This window comes from Haliotis asinina, chromosome 2 (assembly GCF_037392515.1).
Source record: "Haliotis asinina isolate JCU_RB_2024 chromosome 2, JCU_Hal_asi_v2, whole genome shotgun sequence".
NCBI classification, from domain to species: Eukaryota; Metazoa; Mollusca; class Gastropoda; order Lepetellida; family Haliotidae; genus Haliotis; species Haliotis asinina.
In genome coordinates, this window is record NC_090281.1 from 6,804,541 (window position 1) to 6,829,757 (window position 25,217).

The window sequence follows — 25,217 nt, forward strand, 5'->3', positions numbered from 1 at the left end:
TAACTGATTTGTTTTATAGAGTGAGTGAGATTGAGTGAGTTTAATTTGTTTCGATGACAATATATGTCTCTAAGTATGATCCCCATTTATGCCAGCAACGTCACATTTTAATAAATGGGCTTCTGGTGTAGAATTTCCGTAAGGACGGATTCATATTTATTGGCAAGGTGTTTCCCCGGACCCGTCCCCTGGAGAAGACGCTGGGGGTGAATTGAAGCGACGTTTATGTTAAGCCCAGAATCCGGCACTGGCGTATTTTTGTCTGATTAAAATAAATAGTCTTAACTGTTAAATTGAATATATATCATATTTAAATTTTAACTGATTGAGTTGATGGACCACTGTTCGTGGATGATTTTAACGTTTCTTGTCGGAGTGAAAGTGTCCATGCAGTAAAGAGACAACGTCAAATTTGTCTCAATAGAATTCATAAAAGGTCAGTTGAAAACGGCTTTACATTTTCTAAATCAAAAACCCATTGCATATATTTCTTTAGAATATATAAACCACAAGAAGACTCATATTTGTAAATAGCACTCCCATCAGCGTTGTCAGTTTCATGGGTCTTACTTTAAACTCACATCTAACTTGTCTCACACACATACAATACCTTAAACTCGCTCGTAATTTCCTTACGATCTTTTCCGACTAATACACTAATCATAACAGTGTGTACATATATGTCATATCTAATAATTAATGGGGGTACCTCATTCCAAAGGGATTAAATAGACATCTTTTAAACAGATGATTACTCCACTTCAATGTTTTGCTCCCCAAAATCATTAGGTAGTGTTACGGTTAAAGATTTGCCGTGACAAAAGGTGTAAGAAGATCCCTCAGAACCAGCAAAATATAACACAGAGGAGTCTAATAATATTCAATATGAGCAGACAAGCGCAAGATACAAAGATTCACAATAGAGGTTTCTGGTACAATGCAACTGAGTCAAATCTAAAGTAATGGGTCCCCAATATGATATCAACTGACCAAACGCTTGGTTTTACTGAATGTTACACAGCGAGCGGTCATACAGCGGTCATGTAGGTCAAGTATTGACGAAGAGGCTGGCAGAAATGTCTAGACCGAATGATGTACTCCAGTTATTCCAAAAGTACTCCGCGCACGCGCGCGCGCGTGTGGACACATCAATCAACCTTATATATACACTGATTCCTGAATATTTGAGCACTTTGGGACCACATCGCCACCACCTTATTGGCAAATTCCCGGAAGTAAACACAAGTAGTCAAGGGAGGCAACTCTAGAGCACTACCTTAAAGGGCTGCCGCTAAAACACTAATAGCACTGAACATTTATGATACGAAATTCGACCCATAGTAACTAAACACTAAACATCGTAACCCAATAATAATTTTCACTTAATCAATAATACAATTTACAGAAAATACACTCTCGTAACAGTAGGTAAATCAGAAGAAGGTAAATCAGACCCCAGTTTGCCAGAAGTCAGCGCAAAACCTGGAACACAAGAAAGGGTATTGTTAGAGATCGTGATCGATTGTTTGATGATATGTCGGACCTAGTATCAGAAATTAAGGATCAAGGTGTGCTTTATGTCAAGCGCTTTTCAACTCGGAAAAACAACGAAACCATCAAAACTAATACGCATCTGTTTACTTTTTCATCTCCAAATGCACCCAAATCAGTGAAGACAGGCTACTGTAACATTCAAGTTGACACCTACATTCCCAACCCACCCAGGTGTTTTAAACGCCAGAAATATGGACACGGTGTAATTACTTGCAAGACTGTACTATTGATTTTAAAACATGCACCAACTGCTCAGGCGACCATTCCTCATTTTCTAAACAGTGTCCTATTTGGAAAGAGCAAATGGAGATAAACAAAACAAACTTTACTCAAAATATCTCTTTTCCTGAGGCAAAAAAAACTGGTAACTGATCTTCCAGAAAGTTATGCTACAGTAGCAAAAACAGCCTCTGAGACTAGCTGTAAAATAACAAAATCATCCACCGGCTGCCAAACTACCTTGACATGGGTAAATTGCGACTCTCCACAGCTTTTGTACTCTGCTATATCATCTCAGACCGAGGAATCATTTCCTAGTACCTCAAAGTCTTCTGATCACAAATTGTCATCATCTCAGTCACACCCAAAGTCTCAATCGACAGCTGATAGTCATCAAACTGTTACAAGTAAACCTAAGCCTAAGTCTGATGCTTCAAAACAACAAAGTGGCAGAGCTCCAAAAGGGTCACAAAATAGAATTTAGTTGGTTAACAAATATGGGTCGCTTGAGGACATGGACGTATCTGAAAACGTCCATTCTAGGGCACATAGCTTGTCGTCCTCCACAGAAATGCGGGGTAGATCCCCAATAAATCCAGTATTATTGTACAGTGGAACTGCAGAGGGTTGAAGAGTTATGTACATGAATTACAGCTATTACTCCAAAATTTTACACCTTCAGCCATCTGTCTACAAGAGACATACTTAAAACAGATTCATTTGACCTTCGTCATTTTAATGCATATCATTGTTTTTCCCCTCCGGGTGAGTGACAGGGCCACTGGCCCTATCGTTTCTAGTCAGACAAAGTGTTATCCATAGCCCTGTTTCACTTATTACTAATATGAAGGCTGTTGGACTGTGAATTACTTTACATGTAGCATTTACGCTATGCTCTCTCTATATCCCTCCGTCTTCGACGTTTTACAAAATTGATCTTCAAGTTCTATATGACCAACTCCCGCAGCCCTGTGTTTTAATGGGAGATTTAAGTAGGGACACCCCACTCTGGGGTAGTGTAACTACGAACGCTAAAGGTAAATTGTTGGAGGACTTTTGTTCTGACAATGATTTATGTATTCATAATGATGGTTCCAGCACATATTTACACCCTGGTACAGGAACCTATTCTGCTCTCGACTTGTCACTCACAAATTCAGAACTACTAAATGAATTCGAATGGTCAGTCCACGATGACCTCTGTGGAAGTGACCATGTTCCTACTGTGCTAAAATCTGTAACTCCATCTCATGTTCCTCCATCATCAAGACGGAAGTTTAAAAAGGCTATCTGGGCCTTATATGAAACTGTGTGCTGTAAAACTTAAACATGAACATTTTATTGACGTTCCTGATGCTATTAAATGCTTTCCTGATGAATTGAATTCCATAGCTGATGAATGTATACCAGATTCCTCTGCAGGTCCACATATAAGAAAACCATGGTTCAACAATCTAGGAAGGCAAGGAAAAAAGCAGAACATTATTTCCGTCGCCATCCTATGGTGCATAATTTAAATAAATTTAAAATTTTAAATGCTAAAGCACGGCGTTCCTATAAACAGAACAGACGCCAGTCTTGGCAAAATTATGCATCCACAATATATTCTCGGACACCCATGTCCAAGGTATGGAACATGGTCCAGAAAATCAAAGGTAAAGGTACTAAATATAGTGTTAATCATCTTAAATATGGAGATCAATTGCTTACTGATAAATCAGATATTGCGAATAAACTGGGTAAAACTCTCCCTAAACACTCTTCCCTAAACACGGGAGCTGATAGCATACATTAACAACTCTTGAAGCACTTACCAGAGTCCTGCTTAGAGATGCTCTTATATATTTTTGATGATATTTGGAATTCAGGGAAATTTCTGTCTTCATGGCGTGACGCCATAGTAGCACCAATACCTAACCCTGGTCGTGATAATACGGATCCATCCAATTATCGTCCGATTTCATTAACTAGCTGTGTTTGCAAGACCATGGAACGCATGATAAATAATCGACTTGTTTGGTACTTGAAAACCAATAACCTCATAACAGATATACAGTGTGGTTTCCGTAAAAACAGAAGTACTGTCGATAGATGATAGACAATTACAAGTCCGCATGGGTTCTACCCTGTCTGACCATTATACTCAGGATCAGGGTGTCCTATAAGGCAGTATCTTGACTTTATTTAGTATCAAGATTAACAGTTTATCAAAGGTTTAAACAATTCAACTGATGGCTCATTATTCGTGGATGATTTTAATGTTTCTTGTCGTGGGAAAAATATACATACTATTGCAGCTGCAGCTTTCTTTTAAAAAAATAGATAAATGGTGTCTTGAAAATGGCTTTAAATTTTCTAAATAAAAAAGAACCAGTTGCAGAAACTTCTGCCGTAAATATAAACCCCATAAAGACCCAGAACTATTTCTAAGTGGCACCCTTATCACAGTTGTCACGGAGGCTAAGTTCTTGGGACTTGTTTTCGATTCACATTTGACCTTTTTGTCGCATATTAAATCCCTTAAAGCCAAATGCTTGAAGGCACTCGATTTATTAAAGGTTGTTTCTAATTCTAAATGGGGAGGGGGTCAGACTACCCTCCTTCACCCATATAGATCATTAGTGCGATCTAAACTTGATTATGGTTCCATCGTATATGGTGGAGCCTGTCACAGCAACCTGAAAATACTTAATTCTGCCCATCACCAAGGCCTAAGGCTTTGAGGACCTGTCCTATCGACAGCCTTCTCTCAACCAACGCCGTGTAAACCTATCTTTACGATACATTACAAAATTAGCTTCTAATGAGTCTAATCCTGCATTTAATTGTGTCTTTAATCCTCTCTATGAGGATTTGTATAACAAAAAGTCTTCCCTCGATCCGCCTCTTTGGCTCACAATTAAGCCATTTCTTGCCGCTTCCGGAAAACGAGCCGAGCTGGAAAACATAGCTCCTTCCCGACTTCTTTCTTCTCCTCCTTGGCAATTGGTTAGGCCACAAGTTGACCTAACATTACAATATAGACAAGGACATGATGTATTAAAACATAAATATAGCAATTATAAATCATTATTTACAGTTGGTCCAAGGACGGTGGAGCAGTGGCTTGTGCCACTGTCACTGGATCCAGAACAATATCTTCTAGATTACCAGACAACAGTTCTGTTTTTACAGCTGAAGCTAACGCCATATTAACGGCTCTTAAATATGTTCAAAGACGCCCTAAACATAAATAGTATATAATCTATTCAAACTCTCTTTCTTGCCTTCAGGCTATTGAAAATATTTCTTGTAAACATCCACTTTTTGAAATTATTGAATTGTATAATAATCTTGTTACTGGCCGATACGACATCGTCTTCTGTTGGTTACCAAGCCACGTAGGCATTTCTGGTAACGCAATGGCCGATCTTGATGCTAAGGCAGCACTCAACAAATCTGTGACACCACTTCTTATTCCCTACACTGATTATAAAGCTACCATTAGATCTTACATCTGTGATCTGATGCAGAAGAAGTGGGACACCCAAGTAGGTAGAAATAAATTAAATGAAATAAAACCGTATAATGGTTACACCTACTTGGGCTGTTAGTCCAGATTGGAGGAGGGTAGTTTACTACGATGTCGTATTGGCCATACAAGATATATTCATGCATACCTACTGAAAGGTGAGGATCCTCCGTTTTGTATCCCTTTTGATGACAGCGTCACGGTCAGGATATCCTGCTTGACGGTACGGAATTCTCCATTAGAAGGGGTAAGTATTTTACAGTTAAAACAATTAAGGACCTTTTAAATACAATCAGTTCTCATTTAATTATTTTTTTTTTTAAAAAGAAATTGATTTCATGACTGAATTTTGATTATTATGTTCTGTAGATAGTTGCATTTTAATTATTGGTAGTTTACATGAGTAACTTGAATTGTTGATGGCTGTACCCTCAAAGGGGTTTGAAGCACCGTAAAATTATTGTCCTCCTGAGAGGGTATGTAAGTCCCAAAACATTTCACGTACGTTTAGACTTTCCACTGGTTTTAATCGCAGTATATGTGTATGCTATTCTGTGGCTAGATGTGACTAAATTGCTGACATCTGAAGGGATGGTGTAAATCCAGCTAGGGTCCATGCAGGAAGCAAAGGTACTGTAAGTCCCCAAGGTCCCTAGTATGGTGATCTGCCTTCAGTTGTAGGCAATCTATAGCCTGTTTTTATATTGTATTGTCCGAATAGTGATATTAGTTTGAACTTTCCACGCTAGTTTTAATTCCATTTGTGGTATTCTAGTTGTTTACTGTCCTTCGTTGACAGGTTTTTATAATATACATATATTCCATTGTTAAATGTTCTCGTCACGATAAGGCTGAAATATTGCCGATGTGACGTTAAATATTAACTAGATAGCTTAGAATGCCATCCTCCCACATGAATGGTTGTGCACCTTTCCATATAGTCTGTCTATAATGGAACATGCAACCCTTGATCTGGCATTGAAACTATGCGCATAGCGTCGTGGGCAGTGATCAAGAAGTTGGTGAAGGCTTGTGTAGGATGGAAGACGTTGTCTGGGGTGGATAGGACGAGGAGCTTGTTGTCATCTTCAACATGTGGGAGTCTGGAAGGGCAAGTGGAAGTCTGCTGGAAGATGTCCGCAGGTCGATGATCTGATGCTGTTTGAGTAGAATTGGAAGCATCTTCGATCTAGCTCAGTACATGCTGGACTCGACAAGTATGTATGTGGCTGGATATTTATATTGATCATATCTTAGACAAATGATCAATTTACACGATCCAGTCACCTGGAACCTTTCAACAAAACCTGCTGGCAACTTGTACCTCCCCGAGAAGACCCCGTTCATTCCATATACATCATTTTCAAGAAATGCGTTTTATGTTATAAATGAACCAGCTAGTCGGCCACGCCCACTGATCATACAGTTAACGTGTCATTGTCCTCAAAGTGCTCAAGTTTCCAGACTGCACAGATCTGACTAAATGTCAAGGTGAATTTCTATCTGTGCAAAGAGACTCATGCTTTAAGAAAGGGCAAATCAACCAAACATCGGGAACACGATCTTTCCGTGTATAAACAGCCGGACAAGGGCAGTTATCACTTTTAACGTAATTGTATAAACACTCGCACAAAAAATCAACAACGTTGACACAGGTGTGAACCCAAGCAGAAAACATTTGCCCAAATGCAACATCGTCCCGATAATAACAGCGCTGTTCCAGTGTCCGTAACTGTGAACTATTGAAAGTGCATCACCCTTTCACTTCCTTTTGATCATAATGGTTTTGTACGTGGTATTACACTGACATTTCCTGTCCATGGTACGCATGTCATAATAGCGAAAATATTTCACTAAACTATTCACAAAATAATGAATTGTTCCGTCAGTGTGTCTGTAGTTAAAGAAAACAAAACATGATATGTCTTTTCAGGTCTATATGCCTGTCTAAACAAGTGAGCCGAGGACAACAGGTATTTCTGTTCGCAATGCATTTTGGTTTGTATTAACACTTCAAGTCATAATAAATGTCGAAATATATTTATTTATGGTACATATTTGTGGTCACGACACGTCTGAGATATTGTCAGTGTGATGTAAAAATGTAACTCACTCATAATGGTGTCAGTTAAGGCCAATAATATATAAGGTCACAAAGTGGGGGATATTTCATTTTGCAAGTATACCATATTGTCTATGGGGAAAAATAATACATATCCATACAAATGGAACATTTTCAAACGAATGGAATAAATTGTCATAGTGTCCCTGAATTTCTCTTCATCATCTGTTTGGCAATTTCATTTGCATTTTATCTTGTAAATCAAATGTCTCCTAAAATCATATTTCATAACAGGACTTATTATCAAGACTCCATATTACATGTGCTCATGTAATATTGGACTGAACACTGAAAGGCCTACTTACCCGTGAAGATCCGTTGGTGCCAAAGACCAGGTATCCATGGCTGATCTTTGTAGTGAGGTGGTAGCATCTAGTTTAAGAGACCTGACCCATGGAGACCATTGTGCTCGTACTTCATCTACCCGTGAATATTCGGGTTAGAATTGATCTTCAGTAACCCAAGCTTATCCTAAGAGGCGACTAATGGGATGGGGACTTGTTTGACACATTTCCACGTATCCCAGTCGCCCCAAAATATTTATTTACTGCCCGCCATATACCTGGAATATCCGTGAGTTCGACGTTCGACAACAAACCAATCAGCCAACCAACCAATCAACTAACAAACCAACTGCCACCTTTCATAAACATGTACTCATTAGACAAATACTTTTGATTCAATGTTTGCACTTTCTTACAGTCATAGTTATTTGGAATGTAGTCGCTTTTGAAAGATGATTGGTGTATGGCATGTAATTTGCTTGTATTTCTGGTGTCCCTCGCCGCGGTATATAAATTGCTGAATTTCAGATTTTTGTTGTTTTGCCATTCATCATCCATGATGCTTTGTGCGAAATATTTATGAGTTATCTTTCGAAACATTACCTCTTGTAAGGAGCATTATTGATGTGCCCACGTCAAGTTTCTGATGGTTGTTACCATTAATTGTATGTCCACAACTGTTAGCAATGATTTAGTTAAACGTCTGTCGATGCTTGTGAAAAAGATATCTTACACGCGGATATATATTGTTTCATTGTACAAATCAATACAAAGGACGTTGTCCTTTGTTCAAACGAGAGATAATTCCCTTAATTCATTACTAACACATATGTTTGTAATGCTATGTGGCAGTGACACTCATCTGACAAGGTGTAACTGATTGCTTCTGTTATATTCCGTCGTCTTCTGCAAACGCAAATATGAAGCCACGACTGATTTTTATGAATGATTGATTGGTTGTTGGTTAACCCCACATTCAGCAATATTCCATCTGTATAGTGGGATAGTATCAATGCCACTTAAAGAGAAAAAAGAAGTGGCGTTTTGTAAATAATCACGTCTGGACCAGACAATCAAGTGGTCAACAGCATGCGCATAGGTGCACGCAATTGGGATAAAATAAGTGTCAACCAAGAAAGAGGCATGCAATTCAAAATTTCATTGGACATACCATTATAATTACGAGAAATGTAACGGAATTAGTAACAGCAATAAAGGCAGTGATATTACAGTTCCATCCGTTGACGCTTCAAGAAGATACTCGCCCTGATGTGGTAGGAGTTGAAAGGGGAATGGTTTTTGCACAGTAATGGTACGTGTTTGTCCCTATTTTGAACCACATTTTCTAGAAGATTTTCGATTACTCATGACAATCAAAGCATCTGACTGTGGTAAATTCACACTATTGCTTACATGAGATTTATATTCTTAAAACGTACGTAGTGACAAAGGCACGCGTTAATTACATCTGATGTGATGTGAACAACAGGTGAGGTGAAATGAGATTTAACGTCGTACTTAAGAATATTTCGCTCATATGACGACGGACGTATGTATGGTTGCTTGTACTATCCCATAGGTTAGCTGTTTCATAGTGCTAGCTCAGTGAGATACCTTGCTGCATGAATACCCCTTTTATACACATAATACTGACTCCGAAACGACCAGTCCTTGTAAATAAAAATGCCGAGCGCCAGGCAGGGACAAACACGTACCATATTTTAACGTCTATTGGCATGACGCGATCGGGGATCGAACCTCCGACCTTGTGCTCGCTGAGCTAATGCTCTAACCACAACACCATAGAGGCACTCGTGTGAAACATAGTTCACCTATTTTGGATGTTTGAAATCAATACTGATGCTAGGTCAAAAGCATGGCTGTTATCAGTTGCATTGTATTTTACTTTGAGGAAGCTTTTTCACACCCAACTCTTCTGCTTATATGTCTGAGTTACTTTTTGACTTGGCCCACATTACTATACTTATATTAACACGGGAAAATTGGACAAAGTTTTACCAATATTTTATAACGGTATGTGTTATTGAAAACTGGAAATTTACAGACCAACTGACCACTTTCCTCAAAGTTAAACCTGTCCAGGGGGACGGTGATAACGAGCATCGGACTTAATCCGTGTCCAGTATCTCTGAAGCTAACGGAGCCAAGGTGCAATGCATGTATCTGTCTCTACGACCGTTTGTAGTTCACGCTGGTCAAATCCCGTGCGTGCCACGTATACCCTCGTGGCATACTCACGATTGGCCCTCGATGCCTTGATCCTTCTAAATGACATAATCAAAGGTTCACAAAAACAGCATTATCGTAAGTTTTATCTGTAAGCGCGATTATCTGCGATAGCCGGAATAGGTATACAATACGGATGACAGTCACAAATCAGAGGGTGGCTGTCTAGTAAATTTTATCTATTGCATTACGTTGTGAATACTTGCTGTTTTGTAACTGGGTACAATGTAGATTGTGTAAACGCCATCTGGCTTGATGTGTAGAGTATTTAACGATGACACAGCGTTGTATACTTTTGAATGTGTGATCAATATAGAATGTATAACGAATCTACGTATGATGTCTATGTTCTTTGAAAACTGATTGATAACTATAATTGTAACATATTACTATTGAATTTTCATGTAAAATCATCCTGTGACTGCGTATATTAAACTCCCTGTTTGTTTTACTCAGGTGTTGTGTTGTGTTGTGTGTGAGTTGGTATAGTCATACCTCTAGCCAAGCAAGCCAATTCCCCAAACTCGCGGTTTAATACTTATATCAACGTGCTCAAGGAATATATCCATGATGGCATTCAGTTGTGCCTTTACGAATACATGACACGTCACCTGATGAAAGCCCAGTTTCAGAAAACGTTTTCATGGTAGATATTATCTATTAAACATCATTATATAACCTTCACTTCATCTAAGGGCCAATTCTATCCATCTGATCAGGAGAAATCCTGTGCACGTCACATGATCATGTCCAAATCTTTTGCAACCGTTCGCCAGATAAACATCGAATGAAATATCCCCGTGCTTCAAATACTCAATAACAGCTGGAACTTGGCCATCACATGAAGTTTATGGACATTGTAAACAAGAAAGTAAACCAAAGGGTTTTACTCTCTACACTCGTTTCCATCGAGTACGGGCACAGCAGTGAAGTGCCATCAGCTGGCCGCCATTGTACCATGTGGAGTTGCTCATTTGTGATGTCATTCTAACTTTACGTCACAATATGATTTGAATGACGTCACCGCTGTTGATGACAACATAACAATTGTTTGCGATGTTTCTACGAGTCAATATGCAGTGAATAGTTTAGCATTTTCCGGGAAACTAATACCATTTGATCATCTTTATCAACCAATCAGATTACAGAACGCAGTGACCTTAGGCTTGCAGTTAGATATATCTATGGCTGGGATGGATATTGTGTGTTGTTAGCTTCCAAGCCACTCTGGTTTAAGAGGTAACTCTACAGCAGAATCCACAGCTAAAGAAGCTCTACAAAGTTCAGATACCAACACTATCCTCCCTTTCTCTGACATCAAACCTGCTATTCGACAACATATAACAGGTCAGTAGCAGCAGAGCTGGGAAGATTAAGCCTCAAATAAGCTTTATTCCATCAAACCCAATATTGGACGAAATCCATTTACTGGACTATTCACATTCCTTTCTCTTGAAAGGTGAAGATCTACCATTTTGCATCCCTTGCCATAGACCGATTACTATCAATCACGTGGCACCCATGAAGAGCCACCTCCTCGTGGTGGGTGCTGGGTAATGCTAAGTGCTCTTCTCCCGTGTGGACCCGGGGCAGAATGTGTCCACAGCACCCCATTGCTTGTCGTACGAGGCGACTAAATTGGGCAACCTGTTTGCCGTGGGTTGCGTCCCGTGTCGGTGGAGGACGGGATCCTCGTGGTTGAGGGTAGTTGGACTTTTAACTGCGTTCCATTTGCCCAACACACCACTTTGGCCCTTACTTCACCTAGACGGGTGGTTGAATTGGCCCGATTCAATCAATCGGATGGTCATGCCAAGCCCTGTGCATGGACTGTATATGTGTCATTGCACAAAATTGATTTGGAATTGTTTTGAATTTCGGCTTTGGCACTACTTGTGATCTTTAAGTTTTTTATTCTGAATTCTAATATGAACTTTGCCTAGAGTCTTATGCCAGAATTCGATGGCTCATGGGCCAATCTGGTAGTTTAATTATTTATAATCCTTCTACTGGAGTATATCATCCGGGTATCCTTGGTGCTGCAAGCTGGAGGCCCGCTTGCTTTAGCATTGTCCTTGTGATACTCCGTGGTGGGTGGGGAGCTCGGATGATGAACCATATGACACAAATCATGGCTTATGAAATACCCCCCCAAAAAACGAAACGTCCACTTGAAATTGATCCCGTTGATACTTCTCATAGACCGTCTCTATCTATAGAGTATTGGCCACGTTTCCTCGTTATTGAGACTACTGACAAGACACCATTGAAGTTGAACCCTTTCGCAGTATCTAAGGGCATTCAAGGTATTGCGGGGGATGTTAGGAACATTAGACGCTTATGTTCAGGTGCACTGCTAATTGAGTGCAGCAAGAAACAGCAAGCAACCAATCTGATGAGCATTGAATCTTTTGTGGGCATTCCGGTCACGGTCTCTGCTCACAAGACCTTGAACACAAGCAAAGGCATCGTTAGAGATCGTGATCGGTTGTTTGCTGACATGTCCGAACTTGATATAGCATGCGAAATGAAGGATCAAGGCGTGCTGTATGTGAAGCGCTTTTCCACCCGAAAAAACGATGAAACATTCCAAACGAATACCTATCTGTTTTCGTTTTCATTGCCGAATGCTCCCAAATCAGTAAAGGCGGGTTACTGCAATATCCAAGTTGAAACCTACATCCCCAACCCGCTCAGGTGTTTTAAATGCCAGAAATATGGACACGGTGTATCTACCTGCACATTGTCTGTTGTGTGTGCTCACTGTGGTGAGAAGACACACACAACAGAAGATTGTGACAGTGACTTTAAAAAATGCACTAACTGCTCAGGCGACCATTCATCTTCGTCAAAACAGTGTCCAATATGGAAAGAGCAAATGGCGATTAACAAAATAAAGTTCACCCAAAATATCTCATTTTCTGAGGCAAGGAAACTGGTGAAGAGATCTGACCTTCTAGAAAGTTATGCTACAGTAGCAAAATCGTCATCTGAATCCAGCTATAAAATAACAAAATCATCCACATGATGCCAAACTACCTTGACTTGGGTCAGTTCCGACTCCCCACAGGTTTTATACCCTGCTATATCATCCCAGATTGAGGAATCACTTCCTACTACATCAAAGTCCTCTGATCGTAAGTCATCTTCACAGTCACGCTCCGAGTCTCATTCAACAGCTGATAGACAACAAATTGTTAAAACTAAACCCAAACCTAAGTCTGATGCTTCAAAACAACAAAGTGGCAGAGCTCCTAAGGGGTCACAAAATAAAATTCAACTATTTAATAAATATGGGTCTCTTGAAGATATGGACGTTTCTGAAAACGTCCATTCTAGGGCACATAGCTTGTCGCCCTCCAAAAGAGTGCGGGGTAGATCCCCAATAAATCCCCCCAAAAGATAGTTTATTCCAATAATATTGTACAGTGGAACTGCAGAGGATTGAGGACTAATTTACATGAATTACAGCTATTAGTCCAAGATTTCACACCTTCAGCGTTATGTCTCCAGGAGACATATTTAAAACAAACAGATACATTTGACCTTCGTCATTTTAATGCATATAATTCTTTTTCACCTCCGGGTGATAGGGCCACTGGAGGATCATCCATTCTAGTCAAGCAAAACGTTATTCAAAGCCCTGTTTCACTTAATACTAATATGCAGGCTGTTGCCGTGAGAATTACTTTACATGTAGCGTTTACGCTATGCTCTCTTTATATTTCACCATCTTCGGCTTTTGCCAAAACCGATCTTCAAGCTCTATATGATCAGCTCCCGAAACCCTGTATTATAATGGGAGATTTAAATGGACACAACCCACTCTGGGGCAATGCAAATACAAACACTAAAGGTAAATTGTTGGAGGACTTTTGTTCTGACAATGATTTATGTATTTATAATGATGGTTCCAACACATATTTACACCCTGGGACAGGGACCTATTCTGCTCTTGACTTGTCATTGACAAATTCAGAACTACTTAATGAATTCGAATGGTCAGTCCACGATGACCTCTGTGGAAGTGACCATTTTCCTACTATATTAAAAGCTGTAACTCCATCGGATGTTCCTCCATCATCAAGACGAAATTTTAAAAAGGCTAACTGGGCTCTATATGAAACACTTTGTGCTGAAAAACTTAAACCTGAACGTTTTATTGACGTTCCTGATGCTATCAAATGTTTTTCTGATGAACTGAATTCCATAGCTGATGAGTGTATACCAAAATCCTCTGTAGTTCCACACATAAGAAAACCATGGTTCAGCGATGAGTGCAAACAAGCTAGGAAGGCAAGGAAAAAAGCAGAACATTATTTCCGTCGCCATCCTATGGTGCATAATTTAAATAAATTTAAAATTTTAAATGCTAAAGCGAGGCGTACTTTTAAACAGAACAAACGCCAATCTTGGCAAAATTATGTATCCAAAATAAATTCTCGGACACCTATGTCCAAGGTATGGAACATGGTCCAGAAAATCAAAGGTAAAGGTACTAAATCTACTGTCCATCATCTTAAACATGGAGATCAATTACTTACTGATAAGTCAGATATTGCGAATAAACTGGGCGAAACTCTCGCTAAACATTCTTCCTCTTCGAATTATACACCTAATGTTCAGCAGTATCAGAAACAACAAGAAAAGAAAACTATTAATTTCAATTCTGATAATGGGGAAGATTATAATGAAACGTTTTCTATTCATGAACTCCATACTGCACTTGATCAGGCTCATGACACTGATACAGGAGCTGATAACATCCATTATCAACTCCTGAAACATTTACCAGAATCCTGTCTGGAAACTCTCCTAAGTATTTTTGATGATATTTGGACATCGGGTAACTTTCCTCCTTCATAGCGTGATGCCATAGTGGTACCAACACCTAAACCTGGACGTGATCATACAGATGCTTCCAATTATCGTCCGATTTCATTAACAAGCTGTGTTTGCAAGACCATGGAACGCATGATAAATAATCGACTTGTTTGGTACTTGGAAACAAATAATCTCATAACAGATGTACAGTGTGGTTTCCGTAAAAACAGAAGTACTGTTGATCACTTAGTGCGTTTAGAATCATTTGTGAAAAACGCACTAATTAATAAACAACATGCTGTGTCTATCTTTTTTGATCTTGAAAATGCATATGACACAACCTGGAAACATGGCATTTTGAGAGATTTATATGACTTTGACTTGCGAGGTCGTTTGCCTGAATTTATTGCCAACTTTTTAAATAACAGACAATTCCAGGTCCGTGTGGGTTCTACCCTGTCTGATCATTACAATCAGGATCAGGGTGTTCCACAAGGCAGTATTCTGTCTGTCACTCTTTTTAGCATCAAGATCAAGAGTTTATCAAAAGTTATAAACGATTCAATTGATGGATCCTTATTTGTGGATGATTTTAATATTTCTTGTCGTGGTAAAAATATGCATACCACTGAACGGCAATTGCAGTTGTGTTTAAACAAGATTAATAAATGGTGTCTTGAAAACGGCTTTAAATTTTCTAAATCGAAAACTAACTGCATACATTTTTGTCGAAAATACAAACCACATAAAGACCCTGAACTATCTCTAGATGGGACGGCCATTAAAGTTGTGAAGGAAGCCAGGTTCTTGGGTCTTATCTTTGATTCGCACTTAACGTTTTTACCACATATTAAATCACTTAAAACTAAATGCCTGAAAGCTCTTGACTTGTTGAAAGTGGTTTCAAATTCTAAATGGGGAGGGGATCAAGCTACCCTTCTCCATCTCCATCGATCACTAGTTTGTTCTAAACTTGATTATGGCTCCATTGTCTATGGTGGAGCCTGCAAAAGCAATCTTAAACTTCTTGATCCTGTCCATCATCAAGGTCTGAGACTTTGTCTTGGATCTTTTAGAACTTCACCTATTGACAGTCTCTATGTTGAGGCTGATGAACCTTCTCTTGAGCAGCGCCGTATAAAGTTAGCTTTACAATACATTACTAAATTATACTCTAATCATTCTAACCCTGCATATAACTGTGTTTTCAATCCCCTTTATGAGGATTTATACAACAAAAAGTCTTCTCTTGTCCCGCCTCTTGGACATAGAATTAAACCCTTTCTTTCTGCTGCTGGCATTCAGTTGGAAAACATAGCTCCCTCCCGTCTTCTTTCTTCTCCTCCTTGGCAGTTGGTCAAGCCTCAAGTAGACCTAACATTGACCACATTTAGAGACTAATGAATTACAATATAAGCAAGAATATAATCAATTAAAACATAAATATAGCAATTATAAATCCTTATTTACAGATGGGTCCAAGGACGGTGGCGCAGTGACTTGTGCCACTGTCATTGGACCCAGAACAATATCTTCTAGATTACCAGACGATAGTTCTATTTTAACAGCAGAAGCTAACGCCATATTAACAGCACTTAAATATATTCAAAGACACCCTAAACGTAAACAATATATAATCTATTCAGACTCTCTTTCTTGTCTTCAGGCGATTAAAAATTTATCATGTAAACATCCACTTTTAATTGATATTATTGAATTGTATAATAATCTTGTCACTGGCCAATACGACATCGTCTTTTGCTGGTTACCCAGCCACGTAGGCATTTCTGGTAAAACAATGGCCGAGTTTGCTGCCAAGGCAGCACTCAACAAATCTGTGACACCACTTCTTATTCCATACTGTGATTACAAAGCAAGCATAAGAACCTACATCCGTGATGTGATGCAGAAAAAGTGGGACACCCAAGTAGGTATCAATGAATTACATGAAATAAAACCGTATATTGGTTACACCTACTTGGGCTGTCAGTCCAGATTTGAAGAGGTTATTTTAAGACGATGTCGTATTGGCCATACACGATATACACATGCGTACCTATTGAAAGGTGAGGATCCTCCGTTTTGTATCCCTTGTGATGAGAGAGTCACGGTCCGGCATATCCTGCTTGACTGTGTTGAATTCTCCATCACAAGGGATAAGTATTATACAGTTAAAACAATTAAGGATCTTTTTACCAGCGTTAGATCTCATTTAATTATTGGTTTTTTAAAAGATATTGATTTTTTGGTTGAATTTTGAAAACTTGTTGTGTAAACAGATGTATTTTAATTATTGGAAGTTTGGATTAGTAACTTGAATTGTTGATGGCTGTACCCTCAAAGGGGGTTGAAGTACCGTAATTATTGTCCTCCTGAGAGGGTACGTAAGTCCCAAAACATTTCCTGTACGTTTAGTCTTCCACTGGTTTTAATCGTAGCATATGTGTATTTTTAATTTTTGGCTAGATGTGTCTAAATTGTTAACAGCTGAGGGGATGATGTAAATCCGACTGGGGTCCATGCAGGTAGTAAAGGCACTGTAAGTCCCCATGGTCCCTAGTATGGTGATCTACCTTCAGTTGTTGGCAATCTATAGCCTGTTTTTATATTGTATTGTCCGAATAGTGATATTATTTTTAACTTTCCATGCTAGTTTTAATTCATATTGTGATATTCTAGTTGTTTTACTGTCCTTCGTTGACAGGTTTTTATACTATACATATATTTCATTTCAGAATCAAATGCTCTCGTCACGATATGGCTGAGACATTGCCGATGTGACGTTAAACATTAACTCACTCACTGACTCAATCAATCACATTCAGCTTGAATGTTTTGACTTCCCCATACCAGAGCGATTTTAGGACGACCATATTTAAAAGAAATCAAACTATATGAAAAAATACAGCTTTTATTGCAGGGATCAGTTTTACCCTTGCATGTGATACATAACTGATATTTTAGTGAGTTTCAACATCGCTTCTATTATTCCTGTGTCTTCTACAACGAGAGACCTTTTCTCACCGCGATTAGCTGCAATATTGCTGATGCAACATTAAGCAACATTCATTCATTCATTCCAAATCTTTTGCACAACTGCGCGCGTTGTGCAGCTGAACTAATCGGGTGACATTGACTTAAAATTCAGTATGTATCTGATTAGGGGCAAAACCAGCCAGACAAGGGAACTGGTGTACAAACAGTGTTATTTGTGTCAAGTCTGCTGCAGTTTAAAATTTGTGTCTTAGAGATCCGGGGCATCGGAACCATGTCTGTCAAGACTGTGTGGGTGGGAAGCAGTGTTGTCCAAGCGCATTAATACTGTCACGGTACAAAACGATTCTGATCTAAACCGTTATGACAAAAGACGGTTGGAAGCTGTGGGTTTACCTTCTGATGAAGATGTTTCTACTCAACAACATTCAGTTTCTTGGGCTAACTTTCCAGTTGTTGAATCATTCAATCCCTTTGCTATTTGCAGGTATTTGTGGTGAGCACTTAAAGGTATTTGTGGTGAGGTAAAGACTATTTCAATGTACAGCCATATGGGCAGTATTTCAGCCGTATCCTGACTAAAACAAGCTCCGAATCCACCACAAATACATGTTTATTACGAAAACATGTAATCGAAGGACAGTAAAACCATCTAGAATTTTACAGTATCAAGAAATAGAACTAGGGTTCTCTTTAAAACTGGACTAAAATTAGGACAGTACATTATAACGATGGTACTACAGTTCGTCAACAGCTGAGGGTAGATCACCATACAAGGGACCATAGGGACTTACAGTGCCCTGGATACCTGCATGTACCCTAGTTGCATTTACATCATACCTTCAGTCGCTGACGAATATAGGTACAATTTAACCAAACTTTAAAAGAACAAAAATACTACGTTTAAAATTCTGGTAAGCTTACATTTAACTTGGGACTTATGTGCCCTACTTGAGGACGATAATTGCACAACACTTTAACCCCCTTTGGGGTACATCCACCAGCAATCTATGAAATATTTATCCCTCATGATGGCAATCTCATTAGAGATGGATGTTCGTCTTCACAGCATACCACTTCATCATGTTCACGTGAACGATCTCCAATCGAACCTTCATTGAACCATCCAAATCCACTTCAGTAAAATTGCAAAGGATTCCGGCATCATGTTAATGACCCGCATTTACCCATGGCAGGATACAAGTCCATTAGCAATCTACTGGCACCAAGCATAGCACCGAAACACAGATAAATTTGATTTAAGGCTATGTAGTTAAATTCATTCATTTTCTCCTCTTGGTAGCACAGGCACAGGCGATTCTATTTTGCTGTGACAGTGGCGCTTCTAGTTTGCTGTGACAGTGCGACTATGACCCTTTATACAACTGCAACCTGTGGCAGTTCGTCTTATCTTGCCTGTTACACTTTGCTCACACCTTCCTTCTTATACCTTTCTCCCTCTTTTTGCTTTCAGTACATTGAGCTGCGGTTATACGACCACATCCCCAAACCCTGTGTTACTGTGGTTGATGTAAATCGGCGTATTTCATTATGGGGAAGCTCAAGAGTTAATCAAATAGGAAAAGTGACCGAGGATTTTGTCTCGTTATCTTTGATGACCACACAGTAAATTACCTGCACCCTGACACAAGTACATGTTAGATGAAATTTGTTGAACGGGACTCTTTCGAGGCAATGTTTGAATTTTTTCCCATATACAGAAAAGCGAAAAATCCACAAAACATGTTACTGATATATACATTTTCACAAATCCCATTCTATGCTACTACATAGCATTTATGAGGTTAGATAAAATCAGTACCTATGAAAATTGTTGAAAAGGAAAAAATAAGATTATGTCTCTAAACTGTAGGGGTATAAATAATCTTTTTAAAAGAAATAAGGTTGTTCTCTTCCTACGACAAAACGTTCATATATATTGTTTACAAAATGTGCATTTTACTTAAGATCAAGAACAGATCATTAAGCAACATTGGGGCTACAATCAATGCCAGAGGAACAGCTGTTCTGTTTAGTAACAGTTTCGAATTCAAATTTGAAGAGATAGTTGCCGATAAGGATTCGGGAAATTATATATTATTAAATGTAAAGATATATTAAAACGTTTACACAACAGCAAACATATATGGCCCAAACCAAGATTTATCAGAATTTGATGATACTATTAAAGATTACGTGGAACACTTAGGAGAGGCACACATTATTTTATGCTGAGATTGGAACATATTACAAGATCCTATGAAAGATAACCTTAATTACAGAAATATCAACAACCCAGGAACAAGGGAAAACATTATGGGACTGAAACACTTTATAGACTTAAAATGTCCATGGAGGGAAACAACCCAGTTCAATAAAAGATTTACCTGGCGTCAGCCTACTCCAATTAAAAAAACTCGACTAGACTATTTTTCACCTCTCATAATTTACTACAATTGAGATATACGCCCAAGTATATATATGTATGATATATGATCCGATGAACTTGTTACGGGAGAATTCTATACTAATGACGAACAACAAAAGATATATCAAGTCAGAACAAGTATCTCAACATATCATTGTATCAAATCTTCCATAACTGCCTGTTTAAAGAGAAGACAAATCACTCTTCAAAAAGCAATACCATTTTCCCCAATAATACCATTCAATATATTCAAACTGAGTCTGAGGGTTCAAGGCTCCAAAACGTTTTATTGCTCTTATCTCTCTAAATCATATGCACATAAAACGTGGAAAAGCGTCTTTGAAACAGTATGATAACACAATGTTACCCGAAACATACATACGATGGCAAATCGATGGCAAAATGTAGTAATTAATTTGAAATGGCTACAGATGAAAACAAACATATTCTTAAATAGAAGCAGACTAAAGGACCAACCTACTTGTACATTCTGTTCAAAGGAATTAGAAACAGTTGTCCATCTATTTTATGACTGTTGCCATGTTACAAGGATTTGGCAGAGTTTGCCCAGATGGCTTATGACTGTACCTTAAGGTAACACGGATCTTACACCAGAAAACATTTTACTTGGATTTAAAGGAAAAAAATAAAAACTAGTTGAATGCTATATGTCGCACACACACGCACACAAACACACACACACACACACACACACACACACACACACACACACACACACACACACACACAAATAAGAAAATAAATAAAAACAAAACAACAGGTTCCAAATTTGAGTATGTAGTAAAGGTGATATAAAAATGTTCTACATGCAGCAATAGCGTATTCTTAACCTTCTGGTCATCATTCTATATTCTATTTGTAGGAAATACTGCGTCAGAGAAAGAAAATATAAATTTATTTAACTACTTCATTGTAATTGGAAAGACAGGTATAGTATGCTAAACTTATTCAGAGACTTACTCACTGTATGACAGGGATTAGTGAAAGTGTACCAGGTGTGTACTAAGTACCCACACTTTTATACTTATTTGAATGTATTATACATGTACCATGTAACTTAAGTGTATACTTAATATGTACACATTTACACGCATTCCTGTATTTAATTGAATGTACTTGTTACGGTTAAGGATTTACTGTGACAAACAATGTAAGAAAAATACATGTGAACCAGCAAAGCAGAACAAAGACAACTTTAAAATATTCAAATCTTGTATTAAGGCAATGAGAGCAAGTTATACAAAGTCACAAATCAATATAACAATACAGATTCAAATACAATACAAGTGAGACAAAAATCTAAGGCAATGGGTCACAAAATATATAGTATAGCAAACTCACCAAAGTCTTAGTGTGAGAGAGAAACAATCGTGCAGAATGTAACACGGCGAGCGGTCGGACAGCGTTGGCAGAGGCAGAATGATAAACTCCAGCGAATGAAGATGAATGTATGTCTGTGTTGGTCACAACACGGCAGCTATCATTTATATGCATTTTCAGTCGTTTACCGAAAGTAAGAGCACTTACTGTCATTGCCAACACTGTAGAATGCCCTCGAAAATAATATCTCCCGTAAGTAAAGAAACTGGAACTCAAGGGCAGATAATTCCCGGCCAAAATCCAAAAAATGCGGATCGTCTATTATACCAAATGTGACCCATCATTATTATTATTATTCAAAACACTAAACATTGTGACCCAATAATAATTATTACCGAATTAATAACAAAATATACAAAAAATACACACTCGTAACACTCTCCCCCTTGAGGAAAAGAAAGTTTCGCAGAAACTTTTTGTTACAATCATAGCAATAATAGCATAATAACATGATATAATATGAGTAATATGAGAAACTCCTTGCAGAATTACTATGACAAAATGCAGATATATACATACAACATCATCAAGCCATCGTACACACATCCTGGAATGTGCATCAGCACAAACATTGTCTTTGCCTTTAATGTGTTTGATCACGAGATTGAACCCTTGCAAGGTCAAACTCCACCTCATAAGTCTCTGATTTCTGTTCTTCATTTTGTGAAGAAAAATCAAGGGATTGTGATCAGTAAAAACTTCAGTTGGCAGTGTGGTAGTGCCACGGTACACTTGAAAATGCTCTAAAGCTAACAAAAGGCCTAATGCCTCTTCCTCAATGGTAGAATAATGTCTTTGGTGCTTGTCAAATTTCTTTGAAAAATAACAAACTGGACGTTCAATTCCTGAATCATCCTCTTGAATCAGGACAGGACCTGCACCAACATTACTTGCATCTATTTGCAGCTTAAATGCTTTCTCAAAATTTGGTGCCTGCAATACTGGAGAATGTATGAGTATGGCTTTGACTTTTTCAAATGCAGTCTGACAACTGCTATCACACAGAAATTTTCCCTTTTTCCCTAAAAGGTTGGTAAGTGGAGATAAAACATCTGAGAAGTTTTGACAAAACTTTCTGTAATAGCCAGCCATACCCAAGAATCATGAGTTTTCTTTTAGATTGAGGTACTAGAAACTGTAGAACTTTTGCATGAACTGGTTGTACCTGGCTGTGCCCTACAACATGCCCTAAAAAATCAACTTGTGCCTTCCCGAATTCACACTTGGTGAGATTCACAGTTAACTTTGCCTCAGACAGTCTTTTGAAGAAAGCATGAGTCCTTTTAAGACGGTCAATCCACTCCATGTCATAATCGATGACATCATCCATGTAAGCCTCAACACGATCAAGGCCTGATTTGACATTGTTGACGAGTCTCTGGAACGTCGCTAGAGCGTTCTTCAGACCAAACGGCATCACCTTGTATTGATACAGTCCATCTTGTGTAGCGAATGCCGATATTTTCTTTGCACGGTCTGTAAGTGCCAGAAGCCCTTCAGTAAGTCAAGCTTACTTATGTACTTAACTTCAACAATGCGATCAATGCAATCGTCCACTCTCAGAATAGGATTCGAGTCAGTTCTTGAGAGTGCATTGACAGCTTTCATGTCAGCACATCAGCGCCAACCACCTCCACTCTTCGGCACAAGAACACATGGTGAACTCCTTGGACTGTCACTGGGTTCCATAATGTCATTGTCCAGCATGTACTTCACCTCTTTCCGCAGAATTTCACGTTTCACTGGATTCATCCGATAAGGGTGTTCTTTTACAGGCACAGCATCACCTACATCTATATCACGGTTAATAAATTCAGTTCGAGCAGGCACATCAGGAAATAAGTGAGAGAACTCATAAATCAAATCTGACATTTGAGCTTTCTGTTCAGGGGATAAATGTGATAGTTTCTCATCAAGGTGAGCTAACACATCAGAATTTCTCAACTTTGGTCAAACAAACACCTTGTACTGATACAGTCCATCTTGTGTAGCGAATGCCGATATTTTCTTTGCACGGTTTGTAAGTGCCAGAAGCCCTTCAGTAAGTCAAGCTTACTTATGTACTTAGCGTGACCAATGCGATCAATGCAATCGTCCACTCTCAGAATAGGATTCGAGTCAGTTCTTGAGAGTGCATTGACAGCTTTCATGTCAGCATAGCAGCACCAACCACCTCCACTCTTCGGCACAAGAACACATGGTGAACTCCTTGGACTGCCACTGGGTTCCATAATGTCATTGTCCAGCATGTATTCACAAGTGAAACTTCTGTCTTTTGACTTTCTGCCATAGTTTAGCTTCATTGTTTTCTTGTGAAACGTTCAAGTGTTTTTTTCTGGCCAACTCACTTGCTTTTGATAGTCTGTCCCTAAATGTAGACACATAGTCTACGAGATTGATCTCAGGTCTGTCACTGAGCCATTGTTCTAAGTGTTTTAGTGGCCCACGCACACTGTGACCAAATACAAGTTCAAAGGGTCTAAACCCTAAACTTTCCTGAACTGACTTTCTGACAGTAAGGAACATGAAATGCACAACCCTCATCCCAATCTTTCTCTGTCTGAAAACAATAAGTCTTGATCATATTCTTCAAAGTTTGATGAACCCTTTCTAACGCTCCCTGTGACTCTGGATGATAAGCAGTAGACTTAACTTGCTTAATACCTAACTGGTACATAGCTTGTTAAAACACCTTAGACATAAAATTTGAGCCCTGATCAGAATGAACAACATCTGGCAAACCAACTAAGGTAAAACACTTCATCAAAGCCTTGACAATCACAGGAGCAACAATCCTAAGAAGCGGAATTGTTTCAGGAAATCTGGTAGAAGCACACATGATAGTGAGCAAATACTGATTACCAGACTTACTCTTAGGTAGTGGACAACACAATCAATAATAACTCTACTGAAAGGTTCCTCAAAAGCTAACATAATGTACATGTACTATCTAAATTGTGGGAATAAAGATGGTATATAAAAAAATGTTGAACAAATTTGCAAAATCGAAACATGATAACCTCTGTGGAAGTGACCATTTCCCAACTATTCTAGAACCTGTGATCCCATCTGGTGTCTTCCGTAATCAAAATAGAACTTTGCAACAACCAACTGGTCTTTATATGGAACTTTATATGTGTATTTAAACCTGAATTATTCCATGATATTTCTGATCCTAAAACGTTTTTTCTTCTGATGAAGTGAACAATATAGCTTAAAAGCACAATCCAGAGTGCTCTACAGTACTTTAAACTAAACAGAAAGGTGCGGGAAAAAGCTGAATATCATTTCCGTCGCTACTTTATGATACGTAATTTGAATAGATATTAAATTTGAAATGCTAAAACACAGAGTACATTTGAACAAAAGAAGTATCAGTCTAGGCAAAAAGTATGTTTTGAAAATAAATTTAAGGACACCGATGTCCAGGGTATAGAACATAATCCAGACCATCAGAGGTAAGGGTACCAAATAAAACATCTACCGCCTTAAAAGTGAAGATGTTGACCGATATTGGAAACAGACCGTGTGCAATCCTTGCTAATCAATCTGTTTCCCCAAATTATTATTTTTTTTAATATCAGAACAATCAAGAAAAAAGGTATCAAATTTAATTCAGATAACGGGAAAGGG